This window comes from Salvelinus namaycush, chromosome 21 (genome assembly GCF_016432855.1).
Source record: "Salvelinus namaycush isolate Seneca chromosome 21, SaNama_1.0, whole genome shotgun sequence".
In the NCBI taxonomy this organism is placed as follows: Eukaryota; Metazoa; Chordata; class Actinopteri; order Salmoniformes; family Salmonidae; genus Salvelinus; species Salvelinus namaycush.
The window spans coordinates 10,304,227-10,321,896 of NC_052327.1; the positions used below are offsets into that span (position 1 = coordinate 10,304,227).

The 17,670-nt window shown below is 41.7% G+C and overlaps 1 protein-coding gene and 1 long non-coding RNA gene across 2 annotated transcripts in view; both read left to right on the plus strand.

Annotated features, from left to right (window-relative positions):
* The first annotated feature begins 432 nt into the window (after positions 1–432).
* On the plus strand, positions 433–1,801 carry LOC120066078. The gene is made up of 2 exons (XR_005478731.1): positions 433–800; positions 983–1,801. It is a non-coding gene; the product is annotated as an uncharacterized LOC120066078 (long non-coding RNA).
* Positions 1,802–2,901: 1,100 nt separating this feature from the next.
* Positions 2,902–17,670, plus strand: part of itga11b (integrin, alpha 11b) — a 133,566-nt gene continuing 118,797 nt past the window's right edge. Inside the window, exons 1-2 of the mRNA XM_039017178.1 lie at positions 2,902–2,956; positions 8,898–8,954. The gene's annotated coding sequence lies outside the window, so the exon portion shown is untranslated. The remainder of the gene's footprint in view (positions 2,957–8,897; positions 8,955–17,670) is intronic.

The window sequence follows — 17,670 nt, forward strand, 5'->3', positions numbered from 1 at the left end:
TTCTTGGGGACCTTCAATGCTGCAGACATTTTTTGGTACCCTTCCCCAGATCTGTACTTTGACACATTCTTGTCTCAGAGCTCTACGGACAATGTCTTTGACCTAATGGCTTGTTTTTTGCTCTGACATGCACTGTCCACTGTGGGACCTTACATAGACGGGTGAGTGCTTTTCAGAATCATGTCCAATCAATTGAATTTACCACAGGTGGACTCCAATAAAGTTGTAGGAACATCTCAAGGAGGATCAATGGAAACAGGATGCACCTGAGCTCAATTTCGAGTCTCATAGCAAAGGGATGTAAATAAGGGATTTATTTTTTTATACATTTGCAGACATTTCTAAAAACCTGTTTTCGCTTTGTCATTATGGGGTATTGGGTATAGATTGATGAGGATTCGTTTTTTTAAATCCATTTTAGAATAAGGCTGTAACGTAACAAAATGTGGAGAAAGGGAAGGGGTCTGAATATTTTTTATTTTTATTTTTTATATTTTTTTTATTTGGTTGAGTATGGACCATAAAATAATTGGATGGTTACCTTAGCATGTTACACTGGTTAAAGCAACACAATACATATTCCATCCATATTATGCTATCAAAATTCATGTTTATTTGTCATATGCACAGGATACAGTGGGGTATATACAGGAATATGAAATTGCATTGTACTATTGAAGTAACAATTAATTTGATGTTTTCCCACACAGTGCCAACAATCCCCAAAGACTCCGAATCGTCCCTCCCGACACAAGCAACCAAGCAAGAGTTTTTCCAGGAAAACCAGTGCAAAGGGCTTGGTAGGAAACTTTTGTTCATACAGAATGTCAGACATTACGCTTGTTATAAGTATTATACCTTTTCCTGATGAAACTTGAGAAATGAATATACAATTACATTGAGTTAGTATCAATACTATTAAAAACTTGGTTTGTAAAGGCCATTGACACTTGTGCTAATAAGTGATTTCAATACATTTCAGTGAGATCAGCATCAACACTGCTGGAGTAACAGAACAATGGATGCCTTGGACTTCTTGCTGCATGAAAAGACTGACCACAAATCTCTGTTGTGAAAAATCCACATAATTCACTAATAAAAACTTTACAAGGTATAAGTGACTGTTTTCAACAAAAAAAGAGTAAATTACAACGACAACTGAACACATGTAACTGAAATAAAACACACAAACAAGGCAGGACATATATAGCTAACTACCAGCTTCCAGGAAAAAAAGCCTACATGGTGCCGCAGTGGATCACGGGAGGCCAGTACTCGCCACACACAGCAGCTTGGAATGACAACCATGTTGCCAGGTCCCACACCTCCAGGTCACAAACTGTTATGTGCTGCTCCTGATTCCCACCTTTCACTCCCTACTAGGAGGTCATCAGAGCCGGTATGACCAATGTGCATCCTTACAGCCCTGCTACAGAGCTTAAATGATCAATTGCTGACGCGTGACTTCATTCTCATCTTGTGAATTTAATTAATGAGAAATAGAGTTGATTTGGTTGGTTTCTGGGGTAGCAGGTACAACATCACATGGACACTGCTGATGGTGACGCATATAGTGCAGCTGAAGGGTTAGGATGTTCGTCATCGTCTATGGCTGACTGTTTCCTCCGTCCAACAGGGCCAAGCTATCCTGGACATTTTAAGGTTGACATTGGGAAAACATGAAACAAATTGTTACTTCAATTGTACATGGTACAATGCAATGTCATATTCCCGTATACATCAGCCTGTATCCTATATGCATATGCCAAATAAATGTTGATTTTCATTCGATAACATCATATTGATGGGAAATTAATACATTATTGTGAGAACGTACGCACCGTATCTGAATTCAACCACCTCATATTCTTCAATTTACATTTTTACATTTTTTACATTTTAGTCATTTAGCAGACGCTCTTATCCAGAGCGACTTACAGTAGAGTGCATACATTTTTATTACATTTTTACATACTGAGACAAGGATATCCCTACCGGCCAAACCCTCCCTAACCCGGACGACGCTATGCCAATTGTGCGTCGCCCCACGGACCTCCCGGTTGCGGCCGGCTGCGACAGAGCCTGGGCGTGAACCCAGAGACTCTGGTGGCGCAGCTAGCACTGCGATGCAGTGCCCTAGACCACTGCGCCACCCGGGAGGTGGGTTTACGCATTTACTTCAATGCTCTTCAGGGTTGTGAATCACCATCAATTCTCTGTTGACTACAGCTAAATTGGGGCTAAAATATTTCCACCAAATAAGTCAGTGTCACAACAGTGTCTTTTACATACATAGGATGCAGTGCTGTAACCAGTGGAACATGTCATACTAATGTACCATCCTGTGACTTGATGGCCCATAGTCCGCCAATATGTCATGCAGATGACCCATTGTTTACTTTGCTGACCATGCTGGGTATTCATTCAGTCGTTCTGGTTGGTAGTTCACACTAGATAGGAATCAATGCTGTATATAGGCAGGCAATATGCTGAACAGGCAAACATAGCTAAGCTAACTATTTTGGTCAATTACCAACAAAATCATTATTGAATCACAAAGCATAACAGAAAATGCATACAGCATTTCTTACCTCTTTTCAGTGTTGGGGTATGCACAACCACAACTTGTACAGCGTCAGAATCTCCACCAGTGTCTCCCAGAGAAATGCATGTTTGTGTGATGTTACTGTACTGAATTGTATAGCTAGATGCAACATCTATACGTCTAATTTCGAAGTCACTTGAGCGATCTGCCTCGCTCTCTCTCTGTTTGCCCCACATTAAAAAATACAACAGTAGTATTACTATATTTATGTAGTATTTACTGTAGTGTTTTGCTGACATTACTGTAATACACTGTAGTATTTACTGTATTGTTTTTTCAGATATAACATACACCCAGCAGGGGCCCCAGATCCGAGATTGTGAAACCTTGGTCTACATAGATACTTGGCAGGTAGGTTTCTCACTCAACTCAAGGGTGAGACAAATTGGGATATGGGGAGGGAAATGGGCATATGCAAATTAAATATTTGCATATCAATATAGTGTGTAGTATAGTATTCTACAGTATACTACACAATTCTATAGTAAGTAGTACACAATTGACGGATACAACAGTGTGTTGTAGTATTTTACCGTATACTACAAAATTATATAGTAAGTACTACACATGATCGAGAATTCTATAGGAAGTAGTATAGTATTCTATAGTAAACTGTAGTCATTTTTATGTGGGCCTCTCTATCTCTCTCTCTTTCTCTCTCTCTCTCTCTCTTTCTCCCTCTCTCACTCTTTATTTCCTCCTCACTGTCACTTTTACTCTGCTAACCTGGAAAAAGCCCCAGTCTCTGGGATAAAGTGCAGCACAGTCTTGCACATGTGTTAGCAGTTAGGAATCATCTCTTGTTAATGTGAAATCAAAGAAAAAAACTCCAATGTATCTGGATATTGCCTTTGGTTCTGGCTTCTCCCACAAAAACATATCAGTAACATTTTTTCAAGAGCTATTCCTTTTCCTCTAGGCATAAATATATCGGCATTTATAAAAAGCCAAAACCATAGATCATTTTTTACCAGACATTGTTCTGCAGGTATTAATTAAACTCAGAACACATCTATATTATTGATACAGATTAAAATACTCATATTCTATTGATTTTCGTGGATTGACTCTCGAAAGGAAAGTATTTCCAGCATGTGCCATTGCCGATTGACTGTTGAGCACAACATCAGTTAAGCCAACATCTACATATCAACGTCTCTCCTGCCTTGGGCCTGATGTATCTGCATACCTCACGCAACATCCTCAGGCTCAGACACTAGGCCTCCTTGGTGGCATGCAAAGGCTTATTGTGAAGAAGCCCTGGAGATTCACTGAGCCCACTGAAAATTGATCCAGGAAATAGAGCCACAATAGGTGTGGTCCAAACTGGCTTTCCATACAACAACTAAAAATAGGCATACATTTTAAGCTCTTGCTATAAAAACGGAATTATGATCATTCTTAATGTAGCAATATTCAGATCTATCATAGTGAGGATTTAAACATGATTAGTGTATTTTATATTCCTATCAGTTGTTCCCCTCCCACACATACACATGTAAACCTCGGATAATATAGAGCTGGCAGGATTTTCCATGCACCGGCAGAACAGAGAAGCTACGTCTGGTAAGACGAGGGGTGGGGGTATGTGTCTATTTGTCAATAACAGCTGGTGCACAATGACTAATATTAATGAAGTCTCGAGGTATCGCTTGCCTGAGGTAGAGTACCTTATGATAAGCTGTAGACCACACTATCTACCAAGAAAGTTCTCATCTATATTATTCGTAGCTGTCTATTTACCACCACAGACCGATGCTGGCACTAAGACCATAATCAACCAACTCTATAAGGCCATAAGCAAACAAGAAAATGCTCATCCAGAAGCGGCACTCCTAGTGGCCGGGGACTTTAATGCAGGCAAACTTAAATCGGTTTTACCTAATTTCTACCAGCATGTCACATGTGCAACCAGAGGAAAATAAACTCTAGACCACATTTACTCCACACACAGTGATGCATACAAAGTTCTCGCCCGCCCTCCATTTGTCAAATCTGACCATAATTATATCCTCCTGATTCCTGCTTACAAGCAAAAACTAAAGCAGGAAGTACCAGTGACTCGCTCAATACGGAAGTGGTCAGATGAAGCGGATGCTATGCTAAAGGACTGTTTTGCTAGCACAGACTGGAATATGTTCCGGGATTCATCCAATGACATTGAAGAGTATACCACCTCAGTCATCGTCTTCATCAATAAGAGCATCGATGACGTCGTCCTCACAGTGACCGTACATACATATCCCAACCAGAAGCCATGGATTGCAGGTAACATCCGCATCGAGCTAAAGGCTAGACCTGCCACTTTCAAGGAGCGGGACACTAACCCGGACGCTTATAAGAAATCCCGCTATGCCCTCAGACGAACCATCAAACAAGCAAAGCGTCAATACAGGATTAAGATTGAATCCTACTACACCGTCTCTGACGCTCGTCGGATGTGGCAGGGCTTGAAAACTATTACGGACTATAAAGGGAAACCCAGAAGCGAGCTGCCCAGTGACGCAAAGCCTACCAGACGAGCTAAATGCCTCGAGAGCACCAGCTGTTCTGGATGACTGTGTGATAACGCTCTCGGTAAACAGGTTAACATTCACAAAGCCGCGGGGCCAGATGGATTACCAAGACATGTACTCAAAGCATGCGCAGACCAACTGGCAAGTGTCTTCACTGACATTTTCAACCTCTCCCTGACTGAGTCTGTAATACCTACATGTTTCAAGCAGACCACCATAGTCCCTGTGCCCAAGGAAGCGAAGGTAACCTGCCTAAATGATTACCGACCCGTAGCACTCACGTCGGTAGCCATGAAGTGCTTTGAAAGGCTGGTCATGGCTCACATCAACAGCATCCTCCCGGATACCCTAGACCCACTCCAATTCGCATACCGCCCCAACAGTTCCACAGATTACGTAATCTCAATCGCACTCCACACTGCCCTTTCCCACCTGGACAAAAGGAACACCTGTGTGAGAAGGCTGTTAATTGACTACAGCTCAGCGTTCAACACCACAGCGTCCACAAAACTCATCACTAAGCTAAGACGACTAAAAACCTCCCTCTGCAACTGGATCCTGGACTTGCCAACCCTGACCCCCAGGGGATCCTCAACAATTAATCAAATGGCCATCGGACTATTTACATTGACACCCCCCCTCCATTTGTTTTGTACACTGCTGCTACTCGCTGTTTATTATCGATGCATAGTCACTTCACCCCTACCTACATTTGCAAAAGACCTTGACTAACCTGTACCCCCACACATTGACTCGGTACCAGTACCCCCTGTATATAGCCTCATTATTGATATTTTATAGTGTTACTTTTTATATTTTTTTACTTTAGTTTATTTGGTAAATATTTTCTTAACTCTTCTTGAACTGCACTGTTGGTTAAGGGCTTGTAAGTAAGCATTTCACAGTAAGGTCTCCACTTGTTGTATTTGGAGCATGTGACAAATACAGTTTGATTTGATTTGATAGTGATCTTCCGTATGCATGTGTGAACCAGGAACACCATCCTCCATTATAACATTCTACTTGAGCTTAGCCCAGCCCAGTTCAGTTCAGACCAAGTCCTTTATATTATGTAATGTAAAGGAAGACTTTGGTCCACACCAGAATGGAGCATGTTACTTATACACATCAGGTCTGGCATCTGAGGTAGTCACACTTCTAGAGGAAGTTCTTATCAGAAGCAGCTGTGATGGAAGGATTTTTGTATTTAGGTTACTCACACTGCAGACCGATTCCAAGTCCTTATGCCAGGATTAATGACTATCCGGTGTGTCTGGATTCCTATATTACTTTTAGCGTTATACATCTGCGTTGTGTGTCGATGTAAATGAGTAGGACATAGGGTTGGAGTCAGTTTAGTTTTAATTCAGCAATTTTATGACAATTCTTAAAATTCAACTCATTAATAGAACATTTCCCATTCATTTCTGAGGATGTTTCGATTTATGAGAGGAAGAAAAAAATTTACTTGCTGAATGGACTGAGTTGAAATGAAATGTCCCATGTTCTGGGAGTAAGTTTCTTAAACTCTCAAATGCTCTTGTTGTGCGTCTCTGGAAGTGTTATGTATATGAGGTCTGTTGTGAGAAAATTAGCTCTTTCAGGCGTGTAATGGGTTGAGATGAGGAGGAAACCTGCTGACTCTGCTGCTCTGTTCAATCTCCACCCACCCTTAGCCAAGAACAGCTGCAATCTGGTTCCTTAGCGATGCAGTTAAATGGGGTGTGATCAAATCCAGCCTTGCTACAATCAGACCATCAATAGCCTATAAACCAATACACAGATTTTTTTCTGGACTTAGATCTTCCCCCTAGTCTTTGGGTTCTTCTACAGGTTGAGGTGGCACTTTTGCAGTCAGATTCCAATCCACTCTAAGGCTAGGGACTCGCCTACCAACCTAGCCCATCACTAGGCCAGCATATCTCCCCACTCTTAAATCATGGAGCTTCAGGAGTGATCAGGCTTTCCTGGCTAAACGTACCCAGGCCAGGACGCCAGCTGTTTGGCAGGGCAGGAAACCGAGCTAGCCAGCATTACTAAATGTGTCCTATTTCAGAGCATTTGGTTCAGGTTACCCTGGCTTTTCTCTGTCCTGGGACTTTGTTTTTCAGAGGGGATAATGGATAATGCCTTATTTGGACGGCTGTGATGGTCATTAAATGTATTTATAGTTTATACTTGGAATATTTGTAATGTTGTGGTAGGTATTATTATGACCTCAGCCCAATTAGTTAGATGTTACTGTCCAATGCTTTGGTTGTTTTTTGTCTTGGCTGTTATGTTTTCCTCAAACTACAAGGTGCAAAAGCTAGTAAGTGTCTTCTCTGACTTTTAAGTTACAGCTTGATGTACAGTAGGTCCAAAAACAGTGACAGGCAAATGCATCAGTGTGGGTGTGTGTGTTACGAAATCCAATGGTTGGAGTAAAGGACCCCATTTTTCCATGACAAGGCATCCTATTTCTAGTATTTCACCATCTTGTCAACTGTCCCTTTTTAAGGGCACTGCTTTTCAGAAGTTTGTATGCACATGTTTGATTTACCATATGAAATGCAGGTGTTTAGTCATTTAGTGGCAGTTAGTCAGGATTCAGCCTCATCCACATGGATATTGCTTTATCTCACTCTCTCTGGCACCAGAGCCAGGTGTCTGTGAAGGAAGACATAACTCTGTGTGTGTTCAGACTGAGCTCATTCCTCCATTCTTCCAATACTAACTCTCACTTCCTCCCCGGGCTTTTGGCAAGGCATTACGCATGACCAATTGGCATCCCCCAAAAATAAGAAGTTGAACATTTATCACTTGCTGATCCTTATGAAATTCCATTCATAGTTAGGCTTGACCTACTCCATCATGGGTCAGGGATATTTCATATAATAATTTGTTATACATGGAAAAATACTATAGTTTACTACGGTATAAATACTGTAGTGAGAAAGTTACAGACGCACAAATATCATACCCCGAAAAATGCTAACCTCTCACCATTACAATAACAGGGGAGCATTAGCATTTTCGTTAGCATTTTCTGGAGGGTATGATATTTATGTCTCTGTAACTTTCTCACTTATCATTATCACAATTAATTCAGGATTATACGTAATCATGGTAGCATCCACAATAATGTAGAAGTGTTTAGAAACATTCTATTCTTATTTACAGTAAAAGTGACTCTAAAATGACAATACGTTATTCACCATTCATTTGTATTTGGCACAAAATCATCTGAAACAGAACCAAAAGAAACAGCAAATGCATCCAACACATTTGTAGAGCCACACGTTTGATGTAGTCATTGTGTGCTAGGAATATGGGACCAAATACTTAACTTTTTACTACTTTAATACATATATAAGTGAATTTGTCCCAATACCTTTGGTCCCTTAACATGTGGGGACTATGTACAAAAACTGGAAATACTCTAAAATTAAAGCTGACAGTCCGCACTTTAACCTCATAGTGTTATTTCAAATCCAAAGCTCACCATATGTTCATATAAGGCTTAAACATACTGTATATTTAGATATATGTTATTTACATACAGTATGTAAATACATGTACATACATGTTACAATATATGGCAATATACTATTTCTCTGTATGGGTTCACTGTAGTGTTTCTGCAGACTTTACTGTGTGGCACATAGCCTACTGGTTAAAAGTGTTGGGCCAGTAACTGAAAGGTTGTTGGTTCGAATCCCTGAGGCAACTAGGTGGAAAGTCTGTCGATGCTGTGTGGAATGTTTATACTGACTCCGTCTCTGCATTATCCATAGGGTAACTGTCAAGTTGTGAGTCTGAAAATGGACACTGGAGGTGAAGGGATCCGCATTGTAAGTATCAATTTTATATTCAAAGATACTCTTTTCAAGTACAGATTTGAAATTCACAGAGGTAATTTGTACATGGTATTGAGGAAAACTACTGAACGAATACTGAAAGCAATATTTTTCCATAACCTGTAAGTAGGTAGGACTGGGACTGAGTAGATAAATTCAGTTCTTATGTGGTTTTATATAACTTCTAGGGAAGACAATATATAGTCTATACTTGGCATGTAAGTTTCTCACTGATGGGTGGCAGCAAATTGTGTTATGGGGGTGGGGAATGGGTGGGTATATGCAGATTAAATATTAGCATATCAAGACAGTGTGTAGTATAGTATACTACAATTTACTTCAGTGTAGTACATCATTCTATAGTAAGTACTGTAGTAAACTATAGCATTATTTAATGTGGATATGATTTATTTCCATAAATAAAATGATCGCATTCATGGGAATGAGTTTCACCTTTCCACCTTGATACCTCAGCTTTTTTATATGGCTGCATATTTACAATACAACACATTGTACATGATTGTCATTGCACAGTAAAGTAATATGAATAAATACATGCTATTATTTACAAAGTTACATTTATTTGTAGGCCAACCATAGTATGCAAATCAAATACAATTGTATTGGTCACATACACGTGTTAGGCAGATGTTATTGCGGGAGTAGCGAAATGCTTGTGTTTCTAGCTCCGACAGTGCAGTAATATCTAACAATTTCACAACGTATACCCAATACACACAAATCTAAGAAAAAGGAATGGAAGTAAGAATATATAAATACGAGCAATGTCAGAGCGGCATAGACTACGACACAGCAGATTAGCATGGATACAGTATATACACAGTTGAAGTTGGAAGTTTACATACACTTAGGTTGGAGTCATTAAAACTTATTTATCCACCACTCTACAAATTTCTTGTTAACAAGAACAATTGTTTACAGACAGATTATTTCACTTATAACTCACTTTATCACAGTTCCAGTGGGTCAAAAGTTAACATACACTAAGTTGACTGTGCCTTTAAACAGCTTGGAAAATTCCAGAACATTATGTCATGGCTTTAGAAGCTTCTGATAGGCTAATTGACATCATATGAGTCAATTGGAGGTGTACCTGTGGATGTATTTCAAGGCCTACCTTCAAACTCAGTGCCTCTTTGCTTGACATCATGGCAAAATCTAAATAAATCAGCCAAGACCTCAGAAAAGAATTGTAGACCTCCTTAAGTCAGGTTCATCCTTGGGAGCAATTTCCAAATGCCTGAAGGTACCACGTTCATCTGTACAAACAATAGTACGCAAGTTTAAACACCATGGGACCACCCAGACATCGTACCGCTCAGGAAGGAGACGCATTCTGTCTCCTAGAGATGCAAATCAATCCCAGAACAACATCAAAGGACCTTGTGAAGATGCTGGAGGAAACAGGCACGAAAGTATCTACAGTCGTATGAAAAAGTTTGGGTACCCCTGACAATTTCCATGATTTCCATTTATAAATAATTGGGTGTTTGGATCAGCAATTTCATTTTGATCTATCAAATAACTGATGGACACAGTAATATTTCAGTAGTGAAATGAGGTTTATTGGATTAACAGAAAATGTGCAATATGCATCAAAACAAAATTAGACAGGTGCATAAATCTGGGCACCCCAATAGAAAAATCACATCAATATTTAGTAGAGCCTCCTTTTGCTAAAATAACAGCCTGTTAGACGCTTCCCATAGCCTCTAATGAGTGTCTGGATTCTGGATGAAGGTATTTTGGACCATTCCTCCTTACAAAACATCTCCAGTTCAGTTAGGTTTGATGGTTGCCGAGCATGGACAGCCCGCTTCAAATCATCCCACAGATTCTCAATGATATTCAGGTCTGGGGACTGGGATGGCCATTCCAGAACATTGTACTTGTTCCTCTGCATAAATGCCCGGGTAGATTTTGAGCAGTGTTTTGGGTCGCTGTCTTGTTGAAATATCCAGCGCCGGCGTAACTTCAACTTTGTGACTGATTGTTCAACATTATTCCCAAGAATCTTCTGATATTGAGTGGAATCCATGCGACCCTCAACTTTAACAAGATTCCCAGTACCGGCACTGGCCACACAGCCCCACAGCATGATGGAACCCCCACCAAATTTTACTGTGGGTAGCAAGTGTTTTTCTTGGAACGCTGTGTTCTTTTGCCGCCATGCATAACGTCCCTTGTTATGACCAAATAACTCAATCTTTGTTTCATCAGTCCACAGCACCTTATTCCAAAATGAAGCTGGCTTGTCCAAATGTGCGTTTGCATACCTCAAGCGACTCTGTTTGTGGAGTGTGTGCAGAAAAGGCTTCTTCCGCATCACTCTCCCATACAGCTTCTCCTTGTGCAAAGTGCGCTGAATTGTTGAACGATGCACAGTGACACCATCTGCAGCAAGATGATGTTGTAGGTCTTTGGAGGTGGTCTGTGGGCTGTTTTTGACCGTTCTCACCATCCTTTGCCTTTGCCTCTCCGATATTTTACTTGGCCTGCCACTTCTGGCCTTAACAAGAACTGTGCCTGTGGTCTTCCATTTCCTCACTATGTTCCTCACAGTGGACACTGACAGCTTACATCTCTGCGATAGCTTTTTGTAGCCTTCCTCTAAACCATAATGTTGAACAATCTTTGTTTTCAGGTCATTTGAGAGTTGTTTTGAGGCCCCCATGTTGCCACTCTTCAGGGGAGAGTCAAAGAGAACAACAACTTGCAATTGGCCACCTTAAATACCTTTTCTCATGATTGGATGCACTTGTCTACGAAGTTCAAGGCTTAATGAGCTCACCAAACCAATTGTGTGTTCCAATTAATCAGTGCTAAGTAGTTACAGGTATTCAAATCAACAGAATGACAAGGGTGCCCACATTTATGCATTATGCATAGCCTATTTTTCACATCTGATTTAATTTCATACAACTTAATATTGCTACACTAAAAATCTTTGTCTGGACAATACCCCAGTACTCAGCTTTTATTAGAAAATGAATGGCATGCCACTGTGATCATTTTCTGTGACGACAGAGTAAATTATTATGCAGCCTCAGAGGGGTGCCCAAACTTTTTCATACGACTGTATATCCACAGTAAAACGAGTCCTATATCAACATAACCTGAAAGGCCGCTCAGCAAGGAAGCCACTGCTCCTTAACCGCCATAAAAAAGCCAGACTACGGTTTGCAACTGCACATGGGGACAAAGATCGTACTTTTTGGAGAAATGTCCTCTGGTCTGGTGAAACAAAAATAGAACTGTTTGGCCATAATGACCATCGTTATGTTTGGAGGGAAAAGGGGGAGGCTTGCAAGCCAAAGAACACCATCCCAACCATGAAGCACGGTGGTGGCAGCATCATGTTGTGGCGGTGCTTTGCTGCAGGAGGGACTGGTGCACTTCACAAAATAGATGGCATCATGAGGCAGGACAATTATGCGGATATATTGAAGCAACATCTCAAGACATCAGTCAGGAAGTTAAAGCTTGGTCCCAAATGGGTCTTCCAAATGAACAATGACCCCAAGCAAACTTCCAAAGCTGTGGCAAAGTGGCTTAAGAACAACAAAGTCAAGGTATTGGAGTGGCCATCACAAAGCCCTGACCTCAATCCTTTTGAAGATTTGTGGGCAGAACTGAAAAAGCATGTGCGAGCAAGGAGGCCTACAAACCTGACTCAGTTGCACTAGCTCTGTCAGGAGGAATGGGCCAAAATTCACCCAACTTATTGTGGGAAGCTTGTGGAAGGCTACCCGAAACATGTGACCAAAGTTAAACAATTGAAAGGCAATGCTACCAAATACTAATTGAGTGTATGAAAACTTCTGACCCACTGGGAATGTGATGAAAGAAATCAAAGCTGATATAAATAATTCTCTCTACTATTAAAATAGTGGTGATTCTAACTGACCTACGACAGGGAATTTGTACTAGGATTAAAAGTCAGGAATTGGGAAAAAACGAGTTTAAATGTATTTGGCTAAGGTGTATGTAAACTTCCGACTTCAACTGTACATACGAGATGAGTAATGCAAGATATGTAAACATTATTAAAGTGACTAGTGTTCCATTATTTAAGTGGCCAGTGATTTCAAGTTTATGTATGTAGGCAGCAGCCTCTGTGTGCTAGTGATGGCTATTTAACAGTCTGATGGCCTTGAGATAGAAGCTGTAATTAATTATCTCGGTCCCAGCATTGATGTACCTGTAATGACCTCGCCTTCTGGATGATAGCGTAGTGAGTAGGCAGTGGCTCGTGTGGTTGTTGTCCTTGATGATCTTTTTGGCCTTCCTGTGACATCGGGTGCTGTAGGTGTCCTGGAGGGCGGGTAGTTTGTCCCTGGTGATGCGTTAGGCAGACCACACCACCCTCTGGAGAGCCCTGCGGTTGTGGGCAGTGCAGTTGCCGTAACAAGCGGTGATACAGCCCGACAGGATGCTCTCAAGGAGAGGCTGTTGCCCCTTCTTTAACACACCGTCTGTGTGGGTCATCCATTTCAGTTTGTCAGTGATGTGTACGCCAAGGAGCTTTCCACCTTCTCCACTGCGATCCCGTCGATGTGGATAGAGGGGTGCTCCCTCTGCTGTCCACGATCATCCCTTTTGTTTTGTTGACGTTAAGTGAGAGGATATTTTCCTGGCACCACATTCCCAGAGCCCTCACCTCCTCCCTGTAGGCTGTTTCATCATTGTTGGTAATCAAGCCTACTAATGTTGTGTCGTCTGCAAACTTGATGATTGAGTTGGAGGCGTGCAATGCCACGCAGTCATGGGTGAACAGGGAGTACAGGAGGGGGCCCCAGTGTTGAGGATCAGTGAAGTGGAGGTGTTGTTTCCTGCCTTCACCACCTGGGGGCAACCCGCCAGGAAGTCCAGGACCCAGTTGCACAGGGTGGGGTTCAGACCCAGGGACTCGAGCTTAATGATGAGCTTGGAGGGTACTATGGTTTTGAATGCTGAGCTGTAGTCAATGAACAGCAATCTTACATAGGTATTCCTCTTGTGCAGATGGGATAGGGCAGTGTGCAGTGTGATGGCGATTACATTGTCTGTGGATCTGATTGGTGTCACTTTTGCCCCAGCCCCAGCTAACACACCTGACTCCAATAATCAACTATTCAGTTAAAAATGCAATTAGCTTAAATCAGGTGTATTTGCTAGGGATGGGGGAAAAGTGTGACACCAATCATACCTCCGAGGACTGGAATTGCCCAGGTCTGCTCTAGGATGACAGTTAAGGTATAGGTGATATGATCCTTGACTAGTCTCTCAAAGCACTTCATGATGACAGAAGTGAGTGGTTTTGTTCAGTTATCTTTGCTTTCTTGGTTACAGGAACAATGGTGGCCATCTTGAAGCATGTGGGGATAGCAGACTGGGATAGGGAGAGATTGAATATGGCCATAAATGTGGCCATGGTCTGCGCATGCTCTGAGGACGCGGCTAGGCTGGACCGGCAGCCTTGCGAGGGTTAACACGCTTAAATGTCTTACTCACATCGGCCACGGAGAAAGAGAGCCCACAGTCCTTTGTAGCGGGCCACATCGTTGGCACTGTATTATCCTCAAAGACGGGCAAAGAAGGTGTTTAGCTTGTCCGGAAGCAAGACGTTGGTGTCCACGACGTGGCTGGTTTTCCTTTTGTAGTCTGTGATTGTCTGTAGACCCTGCCACATACGTCTCGTGTCTGAGCCGTTGAATTGCGACTCCACTTTGTCTCAATACTGACGTTTTGCATGTTTGCGGAAGGAATAACTACACTGTTTGTATTCCGCCATTTTCCCAGTAATCTTGCCATGGATAAATTCGGTGGTTCGCACTTTCAGTTTTGCGTGATTGCTGCCATCTATCCACGGTTTCTGGTTAGGGTAGGTTTTAATAGACATCTCCTATACACTTCCTGATAGACTCAGTCACCATTTCAGTGTGTTCATCTAAATGATTTTCGCAAGCTACCTGGAACATATCCCAGTCCACATGATCAAAACAATGCTGAAGCGTGGATTCCGATTGGTCAGACCATCGTTGAATAGTCCTTAGCAAAATGGAGGAGCAAAATGGAGTCTTGGTCAGATTTCCCGAAAGGAGGGCGGGGGAGAGCCTTGTAAGCATCCTGGAAGTTTGAATAGCAGTGGTCGAGTGTTTTACCCGCTCGAGTACAACAGTCAATATGTTGATAGAACTTCGGCAGCCTAGTCCTCAAATTTGTTTTGTTAAAATCCCCAGCCACAATAAATGCAGCCTCAAGATATGTGATTTTCAGTTTGCATTAACTCCAGTGAAGTTCTTTGAGGGCCGTCATGGTATCGGCTTGAGGGGGATATACACGGCCAAGACTACAACCGAATAAACATCTCTTGGGAGATAATACAGTAGACATTTGATTGTGAGGTATTCTAGGTCGGATGAACAAAATAACTTGTGTTCCTGTATGTTATCACAATTACACCATGAGTCGTTAATCATGAAACATACATCCCCGCCTTTCTTTTTCTTCCCGGAGAGATATTTATTCCTGTCTGCGCGATGAACTGAGAACCCAACTGGCTGTACCGACTCAGACAGTATATCCAGAGAGAGCCATGTTTCTGTGAAACAGTGTAATAAGCCTGTGTGTAGCTGGTGTAGAGGAGTCAGGTGCAGGACAGCAGATATGAGTAATAAACGTAATTTACTCAAAGAATCAATAATACAACGCAATAATCTAGCCCACAATAACGGACTGTATTACATACAAACAATCACTCACAAACAAACATGGGGGAACAGAGGGTTAAATAATGACCAAGTAATTGGGGGGAATGAAACCAGGTGTGTAAGACAAGGACAAAACAAATGGAAAATGAAAAGTGGATCGGCGATGGCTAGAAGGCCGGTGACGTCGACCGCTGAACGCCACTCGAACAAGGAGAGGGATCGATTTCGGCGGAAGTCGTGACAGAGTATGTTAAAATCCCTGATGTCTCTCTGGAAAGAAACCTTCGCCCTGAGCTCGTCAACTTTATTTTCCAGAGACTGAACATTAGCAAGTAATATACTCGGAATGGGTGGGTGGTATGCGTGCCTCCTAAGTCGGACTTGAAGACCACTCCGAGTACCTCTCCTCCGCCGGCACTGTTTTGGGTCTGCTTCTGGAATCAGTTCAATTGCCCTGGGGGGTGAGTTGTATTCCTGGTCGTACTGCTGGTAGTGCTGAAAGGTACTGTTGAAATTAGTATTATAGTAAACAGTATTCTATGAAATTCTATAGTCAGAACCACATGATCGAGGGATACTACTGTGTATAGTACAATTTTCTACAGTATACTACAAATTTCTATAGTAATCATTACACGATCGAGGGATACTACAGTGTGGAGTATAGTATTCTACAGTATACTACAACATTCTAGAGTAAACACTACACAAGCATAGAATACTAGTGTCTAGTAGAGGTGTGTCAATCTCGTCCTATTAGTATCCGTTTTATCAAACATGATACTTGTAATCGAATATACTTGTGATCGGAAAAACCCAGAAGTGTGCATTAAATGCTGGTAAAGCCTCTATCACTCAGAGCGCATCTCAGAGTGCATTGTCATATTCCTTCACTCATTCACACACATTGTTCAAAGGTAAATGACCCTGACAGATGAAAATGCACATGATTTACTTACTTAGTCCTATTCAATTGTCAACGAAATAGGCTAAGTAGTCTAATGCATGGTTGGTTACTACTGCCTGCATTTATTCTAGACATAGATTTAGATGAAGGTTGGCAAATTTGCGTGCCCCATATTTTGTTTCACTTTGGAGAGGAGCAAAAATTCTCTCCCGACACTTATGCCACAACATTTGTACAATCAAAATAAATGATCTACATTTGTAATTTTATTTTCGAATTATCTGTTGCTCGGTAACCATCCCTGGGCAAGAATAAATAATAATAGCTAGCAAGCATGGGATTGGATCACGATCTAACGACAGTCTGCAAAGGAATAATTATATGGACAGACAAAGTAGCCTACTAAACAACGCCAAGTAGATATTTTAAAGTAAAAATTACAAACTTTAGAAGCTTTTCTAAACCCTCAATACATTATAAGTTTGCATTTCCTGCCGTGCAGGAACATTCTCAGCAACACAATAGTGATCAAATTAAGATCCTATATCTGTACGGATTCTGATTCAAACACAATGTTTGGAGAAGGGGAGACTAGCCAGTCATTGTTGTTCAATGTAGTTATTTCCAGTGAGTGAAACAGAGCCACGCATGTGTCTGTCTGGGGAAATGAGAGTAGAGGGAGAGTGGCTTGTTCTAATCCATAATTGTTGCAGCAGGCTCAACCGTTTCTTTACAGACAGAAGAACTAGCCAATAGTTGTTTAGAGCACACAGCGCTTCACACTGTTTGATTAAAAGAGATGCGTGCTGGCAACTGTTTTTTTTCTTCGATCATGGATAATTACAAAAAATACTTGTGGTATAATCATATTAGCCAGCAGCATACCACCCTGCATCCCACAGCTGGCTTGCTTCTGAAGCTAAGCAGAGTGGGTCCTGGATGGGAGACCAGATGCTGCTGGAAGTGGCGTTGGAGGGCCAGTAGAAGGCACCCTTTCCTCTGGTCTAAAAAAATATATATCCCAATGCCCCAGGGCATTGATTGGGGACTTTGCCCTGTGTAGGGTGCCGTCTTTCGGATGGGACGTTAA